The sequence below is a fragment of the Triticum aestivum genome, chromosome 7D, assembly GCF_018294505.1.
Source record: "Triticum aestivum cultivar Chinese Spring chromosome 7D, IWGSC CS RefSeq v2.1, whole genome shotgun sequence".
Lineage (NCBI taxonomy): Eukaryota > Viridiplantae > Streptophyta > Magnoliopsida > Poales > Poaceae > Triticum > Triticum aestivum.
Genome location: NC_057814.1, coordinates 201,037,637 through 201,053,854, shown reverse-complemented (window position 1 = coordinate 201,053,854; position 16,218 = coordinate 201,037,637). Strand labels below are relative to the sequence as shown.

The following is a 16,218-nucleotide window of genomic DNA, read 5'->3' as shown; positions in this document are numbered from 1 at the left end:
ATGACAGTGTCAAAAAACATTCATAATCCCCCAAAAAACTCTATTAGGTAGTCGTATTCATAATCCCCCCAAATATTTTCCTCCAATATTTGCTTGTTTACTAGAATGAACCTCCTGCTGGAAGTCTGGAACTGAGCTACATGTTTGTCCAAGATAGAATTAAAATGAAGTCCGGGATAGCATGTTTAGGTAGCATTTTATTTCTAAAGTGCCATTTATGATAGGGACGACTACTTCTTACCCCTGAATATGAAATGAGTTGCCGTTGTTCAACTCTGAGTGAATAGCATAAAACTATCATTTTTCGTCCTATTGTTCCAAAAAACTACCACATTTTTGTTTGTGACTGATAACTATCGAAACCGGCGTCGGCTGTTTCAAAAAACCCAAAACGCCCGTGGCTAAGAAATTAAACCGGTTTATGACAAGTCGGGCCGCACCTAAACGAACCGTTTGTTTGACCGTTCCTTTGACCGTTAACTGACATGTGGGGCCCACATGTCAGTTATCTCTTCCTCCTCCTCCTCCTTCTTCTCTCCCTTATCTCTCTCTCTCTCTCTGCCAGCCAGCAAGCCTTCCGGCGGCCGTAGCAGAGGCCGGCCTCGCCCACGACGGCAGGAGGCGCGCGCTCCAGCAGCGACGCAGGCCGTCCGCGGCGAGCTCGAGGGAGGCAGAAGCGAGGTCGAGGTGCTCCTGCACGAGCTGCCCGCGAGGCCACCGTGCTCCGTGTCCATGGCGTCGGTGGCGGCGCTGATGCGGGCAGGGGAGAGACCGTGGAGTGTGGTGCCGCACTCGTGGGGTTGCTCCGGTGCTCCAGCCACGCGCCCTCCTTTCCCATCTCGAATCCCCTCCGTAGTTGTGGTCAACGCTCGGGTCCGAGCTCCCGAGGCCGGCCGCCATGACTAGGCTCAAGCTCGAGCTTGAGCTCCTGCCTCGCGAGCTTCCTGGCCTGCACTTCCCACGCCCGCAAGCCTGCCTTCTGCGCCCAGCCGCAACGGCCATCGCCGGTGAGCGGTGCTGCCCCCTGGCGCCCGTGCGGAAGGAAGCTCCACGGTGGCGCCATGGCTGCTGGTCGCGACGGAAGGGAGCACCACGCGCCGCCCCGCGACGGAAGGGAGGTCCACGACGGCGCCATGGCTGCTGGCCGGCGACCCTCACGGCGGCTGCTGGCGCACGGCCACGGGAGGGACCCGATTGCTTTTTTCAAAAGTTTACAGGGACCCGATTGCGTTTTTGAAAAGTTTGCAGGGGCCTGATGGCATTTTTGAAAAGTTTGCAGACACTGACATGTGGGCCCCACATGTCAGTTAACGGTCAAAGGAACGGTCAAACAAATGGTTCGTTTAGGTGTGGGCCCGACTTGTCATAAACCGGTTTAATTTCTTAGCCACGGGCGTTTTGGGTTTTTTGAAACAGCCGACGCCGGTTTCGGTAGTTATCAGTCACAAACAAAAATGTGGTAGTTTTTTGGAACCATAGGACGAAAAGTGGTAGTTTTATGCTATTTACTCTTCAACTCTAGTGCCGTTGGACTTACTGAAGCTCCATTGCTGCATGCATATTCATTTTGTTGGTGCAGCTGCAGACCTATTTTAGATACCGAATCCTTGCTTTGGAAACTAGTGACTAACTGGCTGTTTAGCATGTTAAATGGGTCAAATTCTTTTAGTATATGGACAGTGAAAGTTCCAACGCGTTCTCCTAGGTGCTGTTTTATATTGTTCAAATGTTAAGTGCATTGTCTGTTTGATCAAAGACTAGAAGGCAGGAATATGGTGAAGTTTCGTTAGGGGAAAGTTAACCCTGTAATCTGTTGTTTCTCACGTTCACTGCATGCAGAGATAACACATTAAATTACTCCTAAACAAAAGATGAAACTATCATGTTAAGGGCTTCGTCCATGGTTTGAGTTTGTGGGTTCAATCCAAAAATGAGAAACGGTTTGGATTGGGTTGGATTGAAAAAACATACAGTTTGGTTTGGTCTGGGTTCTAGCTCAATTTTTTTTGATGGTTTTGGTTTGGATCCTGGGCGTGTAGTCCTATGGGCTGGGCTGGCTTTGATCTGATGTGAAACCATTCCTAGGTTTAAGTGTGTGTACATGCTGATAGGATGCATGGTTGTTCGTCTGTGTGATGTGTATGAAGTGGCTGAGAAAAAAATGATAAATGTCTGAGAATTTTTTTTAGTGTTCCAATGTCTGCTGTATAGGTCTTTGATGTTGAGGTTGGATGGATAAATGAACTAGAGCCACTCAACTTTGGGACGAAAAACCCATTGCCCCTTCTGGAATTGATTTGTCTATTCTGTTCATTGTACTGTTAATTTAATTTGTGCAATGTATTCATAGCAGAGCCTGAACGGACATTTGTTGTCACTGTGCCCCTTTGTTGCAAATGGGGAAGCTGAAGCCTGTCTCTCCAACGGCTACTCCTCGAGGTATGAGACCTTAGTTGCTGTCTCTTGCCTGAGATTTCAATTTGTACCTCGCTCAGCTGCTCTTCCATCCTGTTGCTGTCGTGTGGTTTCAGGTCAGAAGAGGCGGCGTGAGAAGCCCAAAAGGCCCGTGCTTGATGGCAGTCTGTCTGACTCTTCAGGTTCGGGTTTTGTTACCGTGTGAAGCATTTTCGCTTTCTCTTTGGCAGATAGTGACAATATATATAATAACAATAGAGTAGGTGTTAATTGGCCGTGCTTCAATTCCCTCCTCACTTGCTTCAAACTAAAATTGTGTGGAATTGTATTCGGGTGTGCTGGAAGGTGATGTTTTTAGTGAAGTCTTGTGTTCAATAGTTTATTTTCTACCTAAACGCTGAGGTACCGTGGTAGTAGAGACTCCTGGTTATTTGTAAAGTTTTGATTATCTTATTTGTCGACTTTGTGCATATTTGAAGGGGTGTAGTAGTTGAATGTGTATCTTTCATAGATAGTACCCCCTCCGTATCAAAATATAAGAGTATCAAAAAACGTCTTATCTTTTGATACAGAGGGAGTACTACTCTACCACTTCTTTCGAAATCCAATTTCCTCTCTATCCATTTTCGAACCAAACTTTTACTTTCTTGTGTTCTTGGAGATATGGTTTATTCACTTTTTTGGCTGTAACTTGGCATGTTTCGGTGGCTCTATTTCTCTGAAGTATCACCAGCACTTCACATCTTGTAACATAAAGCGACAAGTTGCTCTCATAGTGAGGTTACTGATGCTAGAATGGTGTTGTTTTGGCAGACATTATGGCTGGCTCAATATTCTTTTCACAGTGACGTGCAATGTATCACTATGCCCTTTTCCATTTTCAACTCTTAATTACTTAGTACTCTATGCAGATGGAATCATAGCAGCGGAGGATGTTCGACGTGAGAAACCATCCAATGAGAGCCCTCAAGGCCTACATCAGAGTGATGATGGTGACTCAGATGATTGCACTGTTTCCAGTGAGGATGAGGCACATGATATGATAAGCAATAAAAATGATTCTTTTGATGAAATGGAGTCCTCATGGTTGGTGCTATTAATGCAACAATATTCACATTTTTTCCTTCAGTGACAGGGAAGCATAACAATTGCTATTATAAATGAACAAGTATTATATTCTGTTCATTCAGTTTTTGGTTATAGTGTATTATGCGACCATCTTCGTCCCGCATGTCTAGGTTTAAGAATGCTTGCTTGATGTTGCCTCTACTGTATCATTTTATTTTCTTGCATTATATATATGATCTGTTCATATAACTCGTTCCAACACCACCTTTTGTATGTTCCAGTTCATTTCAGCGTCATGTTACTCACGTGCTAGCAAATGATGAAGTCAATACATCAGTGAATCAGAAGAGTAAATTTAATTGGGAGATTCCTGCAGAGGGCATTCCAAAATCCAAATGGGTTGGAACAGGTGAAAAGATTAAGGTACTTCATGGAATTACATCATGATACGCTCTCATTAAATTATTTCGACTGATTATCTTGTTTCTCATTGAAATGTGGGTTACTGAATTTGATCCTTTGATAGCGGTATATATATTTGTAATTCGAAGACCAAAATTTCATGTTCATCATGTATTTAGATCACCTCATGATCTATACTTAGTTTATAATACTTTTGTGAGGGGTTACTATGGTCTCATGACCTGTTGAAATATTTGTTCCTGCTCTTCTGTGTTTGTGTACTCGATCCATTACATTAGTTATCAAATTACTCAACTGCTTCGTTCTGAGTTATCAACTTCTTCATTATTATTGCAGTGATGATTTTGTGAATAATAAATACTTCAGGAAGCTTCTTATTGAAAGCTGATTCTTAGTGCCTTGTTCTTTCAGGGAGCTTCTGATGATCCTTTTGTTAATGTCAAAGGAAAGCTGAAGGACCACTGGCAAAAAATCCTCTCGGATGAATTGAATTATAGATCAAGGTTCTTCTCACTTTGTAAGTTCTCCTTTTTGATTATCTTTTTGTTAGTGCCTTATTTCACAAATGACATGAATCGGTAGAACATTAAAGCTGATCAGTTTAGAATTGGTGCCTACTAAAAGCACATGACATTCACTACCTTTTGATATAGTATTAACTAATCAATAGTGCTGCCTGAGAGGAATAAGAGTGTTAATTTTCTAGAATTTGCAAAGATCCATATTGCGGATTAGTTCTTGTAGCACAGACCACCAAAAGAAAAGTGGCCATAATTTTAGCCGGATCAGGACTTGCAACTGTAAATTCCATGCGATGAGATACTCATTTTATGTGTTTATGTGTGTGGTAGCCCTAAAACTGATCTCCAAAGTGAACCACTAAGATTTTTTTCTTTCCCAAAGAAGCCGGTAGGAGCTTCTCTGCCCAACTGCTAGTAGGGGAAAATAACGATTTTAAGTTACATTCTTCCATATGGAAGACTGCAGCCCTTTAATGCTCTCAACTTTCAAATGTGGGCTTTCATTTATTACATGTCTCCACTCGACCTAAAGGATGGTAACTAGTTTGTTCACAACCAAGCTGAACATGTTTTGGGTGGGTTCTTGTGCTGGGTAGGTGTTGGGGGTGGGGGGTCTTCTATTTCCCCCTTCTTCATCCATAACTTCTGAAAACAGTAAATGCCCAAATAGTGATATTTATTAATTCTACTGTCTGGTATCTGTCTTGTAAATTTGGCGAATAGAAACATGAAGTACCTTTTGTGGTTCCCTAATCCTAAATATTATGCTGTGCACGTTTTTTCTTGATCCATATTCTTGCTATTTTTGAGAAAAGAATTGTTACCATAATGGTCTTGGCACACGAAGTTACCAACTCCATTTATGCACCCTGTTTCTCGTATAATTAAGCAGACCTAAGACAAATTGTGGCTTTCCATGTCATGCTTCCTCCTAAAATGGTGTATAGTGCGCTCTCTCTATCATTTACATTAAGTATAATTCTAATCCTAATTGTCTATTACAGGTAATAGTTATCGTGACATAATGCATTGTAACAAGAAGCCATTTTATCGTAAGGGTAGTAAGGTGGATTCCAGTACTATGGATGCATATCTTATGCATGCTGTAAGTTTCACAATCCCTATTTGGTAGTAGCATTATTACTGTACCTGTTATGATGTTGACTAATGTGCAATATTGTCGCACTGGCAGTTGAGTCATGTTCATAGAACAAGAGATGTTGTCATTAAAAATGACGCGAAGCTTAGGAATGATACTAACACAGATATTTTGGATGACAACTCATACTGCGATCAGGGTTTTACACGTCCAAAGGTATTTGTCAGATAGTCGCAACACATTTGAAAAAACAGTATATTATTTGTCATGACGTATTGCATAGATGCGTGCTGGGCTACAGTTGCTTGACAGTGAACTGCACTATTTTATCAAGTATTTCTATATCTTTTTTGTTAAGAGTAAATATTGCATGTCACTAGATTTGTTTAGCATGATGTACCTCTATTTATACACAACTCGTAATTTTGTTGTATCTTTGATCTGTTGAACTTATTGCTCTTTGCTTTTGTATTATTATCATGGCATTAGGTTCTGTTCTTGTTACCTCTAAAAAGCATTGCACGACGTGTTGTGAAGAGATTAATCCAATTATCTCCGCTGACACAAAAGGTACAGTTTTACTTTTGCAGCTACTCTTACACACAACATCTGAATATCAGTTTCTAAGAAATACGCTGCCAAATTATATCATGACTTCCATTTAGATCTGCACATCATTTGCATATATAATTTATGATTGCTGCTTCAGTTATTATTTTGCTCTGGTGATAAGAAATAGGAAATTCTTACTTTCATTTACAGGATAATGCTATAGGGCAATTCAAGAAAGAGTTTGACGAGTCAGATGATGAACTGGAGGAGCCAAATAGTTGAAAACCAACAGACTTTAACCTTGTTTTTGCTGGGGATGTTGAAGATCACTTTCTTTTTGGAATAAAATATACAAAGTAAGTGTTGTAAACCGTTAATTTTTCTTTATAATAATTTTCTACTTGTGAAGACAAGTGCGTCTACCATGTACTCGCCACAGTTTTTTGTGAACAGCTCAATTCTTCTTCTTCAGTTTTTCATTGCCTTACAGGCTTCTGAAGTGAACGTGAGTATGTTAAAGGAATAGGTAAATCCTTAGCAGAAGCAGAATCAATTATAAAAATTATACAACAACAAAGCCTTTCAGTCTCAAACAAGTTGGGGTAGGCTAGAGTTGAAACCCATAAGATATCGAAACCAAGTCATGGTTCTGGCACGTGGATAGCTAACTTTCCTTGTCCATGGCTAAATCTCTGGTGATATTCTAGTCTTTCAGATATCTCTTTAAGGAATCTTCCCATGTCAAATTTGATCTACCCCGACCTCTCTTGACATTATCAACACACCTTAACCGTCCGCTATGCACTGGTGCTTCCAGAGGCCGGCGTTTTATATGGCCAAACCATCTTAGACGATGTTGGACAAGCTTCTCTTCAATCGGGGCTACCCCAACTCTATCATGTATATCATCATTCCGGATCTGATCCTTTCTTGTGTGGCCACATATCCATCTTAACATGCGCATCTTTGCTACACCTAGCTGTTGGACATGTCGCCTTTTAGTTGGTCAACATTCACCGCCATACAACATCACAGGTCAAATAGTTTTTGTGGCACTTTCTTATCACAGAGAACACAAAAAGCTTGCCACCACGGCATCCATCCAACTTTGATTCGATGGTTCACATCTTCATCGATATCACCATTGTTTTTCCAGCATTGACCCCAAAATATCGAAAGGTGTCCTTTGGAGGCACCACCTGCCCATCATGGCTAACTTCCTCCTCGTGCTTAGTAGTACTGAAACCGCACCTCATGTAGTCAGTTTTAGTTCTACTTGTTAGAAAATATGCAACTTGTATTCCCATGGGTCCATAGGCCAGTATATATACATGTACAAATGCAGGAAATATGCAGAAAATCCCTTATACCATGGGGTAAATAGAAAAGGCTACATTGCTATATATATAGTACTCACCCCTCCTCCGAACTCATGGAGTATAAACAACACTGGTTTGAAGAGAGAGAAGCCATGCGACACTTTAGTCTAGGCCTTTGTAAAGAAATGAGCGAACTGTAACTCGGAAGACACATACTGAAGAGCAATGACCTGATCCTGCACACCAGTTTGCACAAAAGAAGCATCAACACCAATATGATTGGTGAGCTCATGTTTCACAGGGTCGCGCGCAATGCTAATAGCACGTGTGCTGTCAGACAATAACATAGAAGGTGTAGTGACAAAAACAACAAACTCCTGAAGTAACTACCATAACCAAGTCTGTCGTCAAAAAAGCCATAGATCGCAACTCAGCCTTTGCACTCGAACGAGAAATTGCAGTCTGTTTCTTTGTCTTACAGGCAATGAGAGAACCACCTGGAAAAACACAATAAGCCGAAAGTGAACGGTGATCCGTGGGATCACTAGTCCATGTAGCATCCGAATAGGCCAAAAGTTGTAATGAACTGGAGCGAGGAAAGAACAGGCGGGAGATATTGTGCCACGAAGATATCAGACAACACGAAGGAGGTGACTATAGTAAACTGAAGCGGGAGGAGAGACAAACTGACTCAAAATATGGACTGGATAAGAGATATCCAAACGAGTAACAACTAGATGGACAAGACTCCCAACAAGATGACCATAATGCGTCGGATTAGACAAGGGGCCACCATCAGTAGCACGGAGTTGAACAGTTAGCTCCATGGTAGTCTTCCAAGATCATACATCAAAAGCTGCTCACTAATGGGCCTTCACAAAGGCAATATACTCGGTGTTGTTGAATCAAAAGTATGTCTAGAGGGGGGGGGTGATTAGACTACTTGACCAAATAAAAATCTAGCCTTTTCCCAATTTTAAGTCTTGGCAGATTTTAGCAACTTAGCACAAGTCAAGCAATCAACCTACACATGCAAGTCTAAGAGTATAGTAGCGGAATGTAAAACATTTGCATATGAAGGTAAAGGGAGGAGTTTGGAGGGAGCAAACGCAATGTAGACGCGGAGATTTTTTCTGTGGTTCCGATAGGTGGTGCTATCGTACATCCACGTTGATGGAGACTTCAACCCACGAAGGGTAACAGCTGCGCGAGTCCATGGAGGGCTCCACCCACGAAGGGTCCACGAAGAAGCAACCTTGTTTATCCCACCATGGCCATCGCCCACGAAGGACTTGCCTCACTCGGGTAGATCTTCACGAAGTAGGCGATCTCCTTGCCCTTACAAACTCCTTGGTTCAACTCCACAATCTTGACGGAGGCTCCCAAGTGACACCTAACCAATCTAGGAGACACCACTCTCCAAAAGGTAATAGATGGTGTGTTGATGATGAACTCCTTGCTCTTGTGCTTCAAATGATAGTCTCCCCAACGCTCAACTCTCTCTCATGGATTTGGATTTGGTGAAAGATGATTTGAGTGGAAAGCAACTTGGGGAAGGCTAGAGATCAAGATTCTTGTGGTTGGATTGGAATATCTTGGTCTCAACACATGAGTAGGTGGTTCTCTCTCAGAAAATGTATGCTGGAAGTGTAGGCACGTTCTGTTGGCTCTCTCCTCGAATGCAGAGTGGGTGGAGGGGTATATATAGCCTCCACACAAAATCTAACCATTACACACAATTTACCAAACTCGGTCGGACCGAATCATGAAACTTGGTCAGACCGATTTAGTTCAAAATGTGAACGTTAGGCTTTTCGGTGGGACCGACATATCAACTTGGTGGGACCGATTCCATTAGGGTTAGGGCATAACTTAATCTCGGTGAGACCGATCACATAAACTCGGTAGGACCGATTTCTATAATAGGCAAACAGAGAGTTGGTTAGGCAAACTCGGTGGGACCGATTCGCTCATTTCGGTGAGACCGAAACGTTACGAAAGGGAAACAGAGAGTTTGCATTGCGAATTCGGTGGGACCGATCGCTCATCTCGATTGGACCGAAATGTTATGAAGGGAAACAGAGAGTTTGCAATCCCATCTCGGTGAGACCGAGATCCCTATCGATGAGACCGAAGTGACTATGGTTTCTGGCAGTGACTATGTCAAATGAATTCTGTGGCGCCGGATAGATCAAACCGGTAGGGCCGAGTTTGACTTTTGGTTTGGAACATATGTGGATATGAGAAAGTGGTTGAGGGCTTTTGGAGCATATCACTAAGCATTTTGAGCAAGCAAGCCATTAAGCAACACCTTATCCAGCTCCCCCTAAATTTGTGCATTATTTGAGATTTGCTTTTGAATGCAAATGCACAATCTATTAGGATCATGTGTTACTCTTTCATGTCACATACATTTTGATGGAGTGCTCAAAATGATATAAATTAAAAAACATGCACTTGTCACCAAGCAAAGTGAATGATCATATATGAGATATAAAAGATAGTATCATCCAAACAAGCATTAAGGTAGAATATGATCAAACACATGATCATACAAGTATCTCACACACAGACATAAAGTATCAAACAAGCACACACAAGAGTATCAACCAAATAGCAAGAGAGATAAAGAAGCAAAAACACTCTCTCGAAGCCTATGATCTATACATCCCCCCCTTTGGCAACAAGTTACCAAAAAGTTTGAAAATTCATAGTGCTATGAGTCTCTCTAGGCTTGATCTTCGGGATGTGGTGTTGAGAGGACTCCAAGGACGAAAGCATCTGTAGAAGTTGTTGGAGCTGGTGGAGTTGCAACTGGAGGTGGCACTAAAACTGTAGCGGCTGGTGCTGATGTAGTTGCTCTAGTGTCAGCCATGGGCACTACAGCAGATCGCTGACCTCTGGGCACTCTCTGAAAGGCATCTGTGGTAGCCTGCCCTTTCCTCTCCTCAGCTTTTTCCTGGAGCTGCTCAACAGCTGTTTGCATCTCAATCACTTTCAGATCAAGATTATAGAACTTGGTCTCAATGATCCTCTCCAAGCTCTTATGATTTTGAGTCAGGGTGGCCAAGCCCTTCTCAATCCTCAAAGTTGCTTGAATCAGATAAGCAAGCTGATCTTGTTTTGACTTTAGGAACACTTCAGATGCCTCCTCAACACTTGGCATTTTTGCAGCCTTCTCAGCCTTTGCCTCCTCTCTCTTTTCTTGTGCTTGCACAGATGTGGGATCTTCTTCATTCATCACAACAGTGTTGTCCTCAAAATCTGGTCTCAAGGGTAGATGCTCCTTGTCGAAAAGATAAGTGCATGTGCCCATCTTGGAGTTGATGAGCACCTGAATATGTGGAGCATACCCATAAGATCTCTTCTGATCTGCAGCTGTCCTTTTGATAGTTTCAACAATCAGGCTCATAACTTTGAATTTTGGGGCACATCAAACAGTTGCAGCAAGTTGATTGAATGGCCTCTGATCATCTTGTGTCTCCAGATTTGGGCAACAATGTATGCCTCAGAATAGTGTTGATAGTAGCTAAGCCAGACAACAAATAATGTACAGATCCAAGCTTGTGAGTTTCCAATGCTTTGTCTGGGATCTCTTTGTACATGTTGGCCATAGAATTGTGGTCTTTCTTTTTCTTGGCATAGACATCCAAGTCATCTTCATGCTCTTCAGGGGCATTTATCAATTTGGCCCACTCATCGACAGTAGATTGGTACCTTGTACCCTCAGACATCCAAACTATTCTTCCATCAGGATAGAAGTGTGCAGTGGAGTAGAATTGCATGATGATTCATCATTCCACTTGGTCAGTTTTTGACCCACAAACTTGTCCACTCCACATGCTCTGAAGCTCTCATGCACACCTGGAAAGTGGTCTTCATTCTCATCAATGTATTCCCAATTAGCCCACTTCATATCACAGACTATGGGCTTCTTGTCAAGCAGAATGGTTTCATAGAAATCTTGCTGCTCTTTGGTATGGAACCTATAGTCCACAACAGTCTTTCTCCTCACAGCATAAGGGTCACTTTGTCTCCAAAGTCTGAGACCTGCATCCTTCCTGATGCTCATATCTTCTGCCACTGGATGGCTGTCATTATGATCTGGAATTTTTGGTTTGAGCTTCCTAAGCACTTGGGCTTCAGCATCTTCTTCTTCATCCATCTCAGGCACCGGGGCCTTGTTCTTTAATGTTCCGTGTGCTCCTCTTGGGCTTTGAAGTCTTTGAAGCTTGAGCAATAGCTTTGGGAGCTGTCTTGGGCTTAAAAGGGGCAGCCCCAGACTTGATGGCATCTCCCATCAGCTTTTGAGACTTGGGTGCTGGTGCAGCATCATCTTCCTCTTCTTCTTCTTCTTCTTCAGAATCTCTCACCATGGTTGATTTTCCAAGTACTTTTGCAGTTGTGGTTCTTGCCCTTTTCTTCTTCTTGCCTCTAGCCACATCATCATCTGATGTTCTATAGTGAACTGCATGGTTTCTCCTGTTAGAACTTTCCTTGGCTTGGATGTTGGCACTCTTTTGGCAGGAACCTTCTTGTGCATTCCAGGATTTGTTGCAGCAGCAGTCCCATATTCTTTCTTCAGCACTTTCTTCTTGGAGCTCACTTCCTCCTCAGCAGCCACATAGTCCTCATCCTCTGAGTCTTGAGTTTCTCTTCTTCCTTGTTCTTGTAGCTTCCTTGGGCAAATTGCTTGGAGTGCTCCTGCTGCCCTCATCATAGCTGCTAGAGGGACTAGTGCCCTCACTCATGTTCACTTGCTTTTCTGATTTGTTCTGGCTATCACTCTGGTCAGACATACTGGCAAAGCAAACTGACAGCAGACCCTGTGAATAGATATAGATGAGGTAGAGTGGATGAGCATCACAAAGTGCAGAGATTTTGCAAAACAGATGAGTCAAAAACTTAGTTTTAGTTTTCCACATAAAGCATTTCGGAGCTACCGATTTGTTAAACTCGGTGACACCGAAGCAACTGTTGGAGTCTAAACTAGTGAAATCGGTCAGACCGAGACACAGTTCGGTGACTCCGAGATTGCTAGGGTTTCACAGAGATTTGAACTCGGTCACACCGATTTGCAACTTTCGGTCAGACCGAAAAGTGCAAGTGCAATGGCCTAAGCCAAATCGGTGAGGCCGATTTCTACAATTCGGTCGGCGGAAACCTAACCCTAAATTTTCGAATCAAACCTAATCTAATGGAGGTTTTCTCGAGATAGATTGATCTCATACGTGGTAAAGAACATGGCATTTGCTTTGTGCTAAGAATTGGAGTATAGGAACAGCACAAAGTTTCGAACTCATACCTTAGTTCGGCGGTGAGTTCGCTACGGCGGCAACGACGGGGTTGAATCCCGTTGACGGCGACGGAAACCAGCGGCGAGAGGTCGCTGGCGACGAGGAGACAATCCGGAGACCCGAGGCTGCAGAGCAGGACATGCGCGGGATGAAGGGTTTTGAAGAAATTTCCAAAATCTCACCCGTCGGTATATATATCCTGACCCTGTCGGTGTGACCGAGTGGAACAACTCGGTGGCACCGAGATGCAGAATCGCAAGCGGTTACTGCAACTCATGTGTGACCGAAAAGTTCTAATCGGTTGCACCGAGATTGAAAACCTAGATCAACTCAGTGAACTCGGTGTGACCGAAGTGGATGGATCGGTCAGACTGAAATGCACAGAGAGGTTTTGGAAGTTTAAGTCTATGATGAATCGGGGACTCCGAGTGCTCCTCACACAGAGTGGTTCGAATCTGACTTGATCAAACTTTGTGATGTAGCATGAATAGAGTTTGAGACGAGAAAAGTATAGATAGCTAGAGTGAGTTCTTAGGCATTCTTGTCCATCCATTTGGCAAGAAAAAGGAAAAAAGCCAAACAATCAAAGCAAAAAATGGATGTTCTCGAATGAGTAAAATATGCAATCAACATGCTCACACAATAAAATGGCAAATGAAATATGTGGCAAAGCATGCACAAACACTCTAGCATCTATCAAGCAATTGACGATGACTAGGTCATCTTTATATGAGTATATTGACTTAGGAGTCAAATGAGAACATTTGAATTTGATCATAGACACTCATCGTTTAAGCACAAGTGGGGTTACCACTTTTACATAAAGCATTATTGTGTTCACACCATTAGAGTTGCTTTAGCTCAATATTTTGAGTAAAGCTCCTCCTAGATGTGATATCCCCCCTAAGAGGGATGAACTAACCTTTGGTTTTGTCGATGATGACTTCATGTAGATGTTGAAGATGTGGATGCTCAATATTGATGTAGATCATTTGGAGCAATCCATTGGAGTGAGTTGCACTTTCAACACCTACACGGGTTAGTCCCACAAGGAACAAACAAGGATATCCATAGACATAGAGTGATGTTCACACAAGATGATGTCCATGAAAGCATTAGGTTACCTTGTCCCTTGTCTTACCAACAAGAGGGTTTGTGACTCCTTGACTAGTGCAAGATGTGGAAGTTGTTTGCACTTGTCCTCGCCAAAACGATATGAGTGAAGTATGTTGGCGGAGTCACCCTCAAGAACTCTCTAGTTCTTCTTCGGGATCCACATCATCTTGATGGGAATCCTTGGAGTTGTAGTCGTACTTGATGAAGTAGAACTCGATGTAGTCTTGGGAACCCACTTGACAAGGCCTTGGGAGCTTCTTCAAATGCATCAATCTCTTCTTGAAGCTTGTCCTTGCCCTTTTGCTTGTGGTCTTGTGGTGGAAGATCATCTTGAGCTTGTGTCCCTTCGAAAGAAGTAGGATCATACTTCTCTTGTTGAGGAACAAACTTCGTCTTGGGGTATTGATCTTCTTCCCACTCCACTCCATTGGCATTGAACTTTCGTTCAAAACCAATACCTTGATTCTTCCGGTGCCTTACTTGCTTGCGTACAATTTCCTTAAATTGCTTACTTCCGGCAAGGCTCTTGTAAACACCTTTCTCTATAATTCCCTTCAATAAGCTATTTTCTTGCTCAAGTGTAACTTGGCTAAGAGAATCGTTAGTGGAATCAAGAGAACTATTAGAAGCAACAACATTGGATTTAACATGATTATTGTTACTACTGGAAGAAGAATCTTTCTTACTCTTGTTGCTAGATTTAACTTGTGGCATGTAAGTAGACAAGAGTAAATGCTTGGCAATGTAAGAAGAACTTTTCTTACGAAGATTATCATTGATTGCTTCTAAGAACCCATGCTCTTGCTCAAGGTTGAGCTTAAGCGTAACTTCTCATGAGCCTTTAAAAGTTCTCGATGATCTTCCAAGGTAGTTTCATGAGCTAACTTAAGAGTGTTTAGTTTTTTAGTTAGACGCTCAATCTCCTTCTTACCATCATCATTCGTTTTATCTTGATTAGCATAATTAATAGCAAGTTCATCATAGTTTTCATCACTAGAGTTGTCAACAAGTAAATCATCATCACCTAGCAAATCATCTTCATCACTATTGAAATCAACATACTCGGGGTGTGATACCTTAGGGCCTTTAGCCATGAAGCATCTTCCAATTCCTTTATTTGGTGAGTCAAATATGTCGTAGGAGTTGGTTGACACAAGTACTAGACCGGCAACACCTTCATCTTGAGTATATTCGGAGTTGGAGTGATAACTTCTCTCAGAGTGGTGGTCGGAGTCGGAACTGGATACCCATTCACCAACATGAGCTTGATGTCTTCGTTTTGTGTAGCTCTTTGATGATTTGTCCTTCCTTTCCCAATCCTTGCTTCTCCGAGAGGTACTTCGTTCATAACGATCATCTCTACTCCTCCTTTCTCTTGGTGGTGATTCTTCTCTTCTACTTCTCCTTTTGGGTGAATCTTCTCTTCTTTTGTAGAGATCCGTACACTCATTGGAGTAGTGTCCGGGTCTTCCGCAATTGTAGCAATTACGCTCACGACTCGAAGATCTTTTATCATTGTAGGACCTTGACTTGGAACTTTTTTCCTTGCTTCTATTCTTGTAGAACTTGTTGAAGTTCTTCACCATTAGGCTCAATTCTTCATTGAAGGTTTGTTTCTCACTTGATGATGTAGGAGCATCACATGAGGTTTTGTAAGTACCACTTGACTTGTTGTGAAGCTCTTCCTTATCCTTGAGTGACATCTCATGAGCAACAATTCTTCCAATGACTTCCGTTGGCTTGAGATCTTTGTAATTGGGCATCATTTGGATCAATGTGCACACGGTATCATATTTTCCATCCAAGGCTCTTAGGATCTTCTTGATGATGAATCTATCAGTCATCTCTTCACTTCCTAAGCCGGCAATCTCATTTGTGATGAGAGCAAGCCTAGAGTACATTTCAGCGACACCTTCACCATCCTTCATTTTGAACTTGTCAAGTTGACTTTGAAGCACATCCAATTTGGATTCCTTGACAGAGTCGGTACCCTCGTGCATATCAATCAAAGCATCCCAAATTTCCTTTGCATTCTCAAGACGGCTGATTTTGTTGAATTCTTCGGGGCACAATCTGTTGAAGAGGATATCGCAAGCTTGAGCATTGTATTGCAGTATCTTCAACTCTTCCGCGATAGCTTCACGGTTTGGTTCTCTCCCATCAAAGAATTCACCTTGCAAGCCAATCCACACAATTGCCCAAACGGCGGGGTTATGTCCAAGAATATGCATTTTCATCTTATGCTTCCAACTAGCAAAATTAATACCATCAAAGTAAGGACCTCTACGGTGGTAATTTCCCTCGCTAGACGCCATACTCTCCTAGGTTGTGAAACCAAGGCTATGATCACCAAAAGCTATGGAAATAAAGGCAAATGGAGACCAAAGCTCTGATACCACTTGTAGGAT

At 42.5% G+C, this 16,218-nt stretch overlaps 1 pseudogene across 1 annotated transcript in view; it reads left to right on the top strand.

Annotated features, from left to right (window-relative positions):
- The first annotated feature begins 518 nt into the window (after window positions 1-518).
- The window catches only part of LOC123165375 (U3 small nucleolar RNA-associated protein 25-like), a 28,370-nt pseudogene continuing 12,670 nt past the window's right edge, over window positions 519-16,218 (top strand). The window contains exons 1-9 of the transcript XR_006482941.1: window positions 519-2,439; window positions 2,532-2,597; window positions 3,327-3,501; window positions 3,765-3,906; window positions 4,318-4,423; window positions 5,432-5,532; window positions 5,620-5,742; window positions 6,016-6,096; window positions 6,289-6,434. The product of XR_006482941.1 is annotated as a U3 small nucleolar RNA-associated protein 25-like (transcript). The remainder of the gene's footprint in view (window positions 2,440-2,531; window positions 2,598-3,326; window positions 3,502-3,764; window positions 3,907-4,317; window positions 4,424-5,431; window positions 5,533-5,619; window positions 5,743-6,015; window positions 6,097-6,288; window positions 6,435-16,218) is intronic.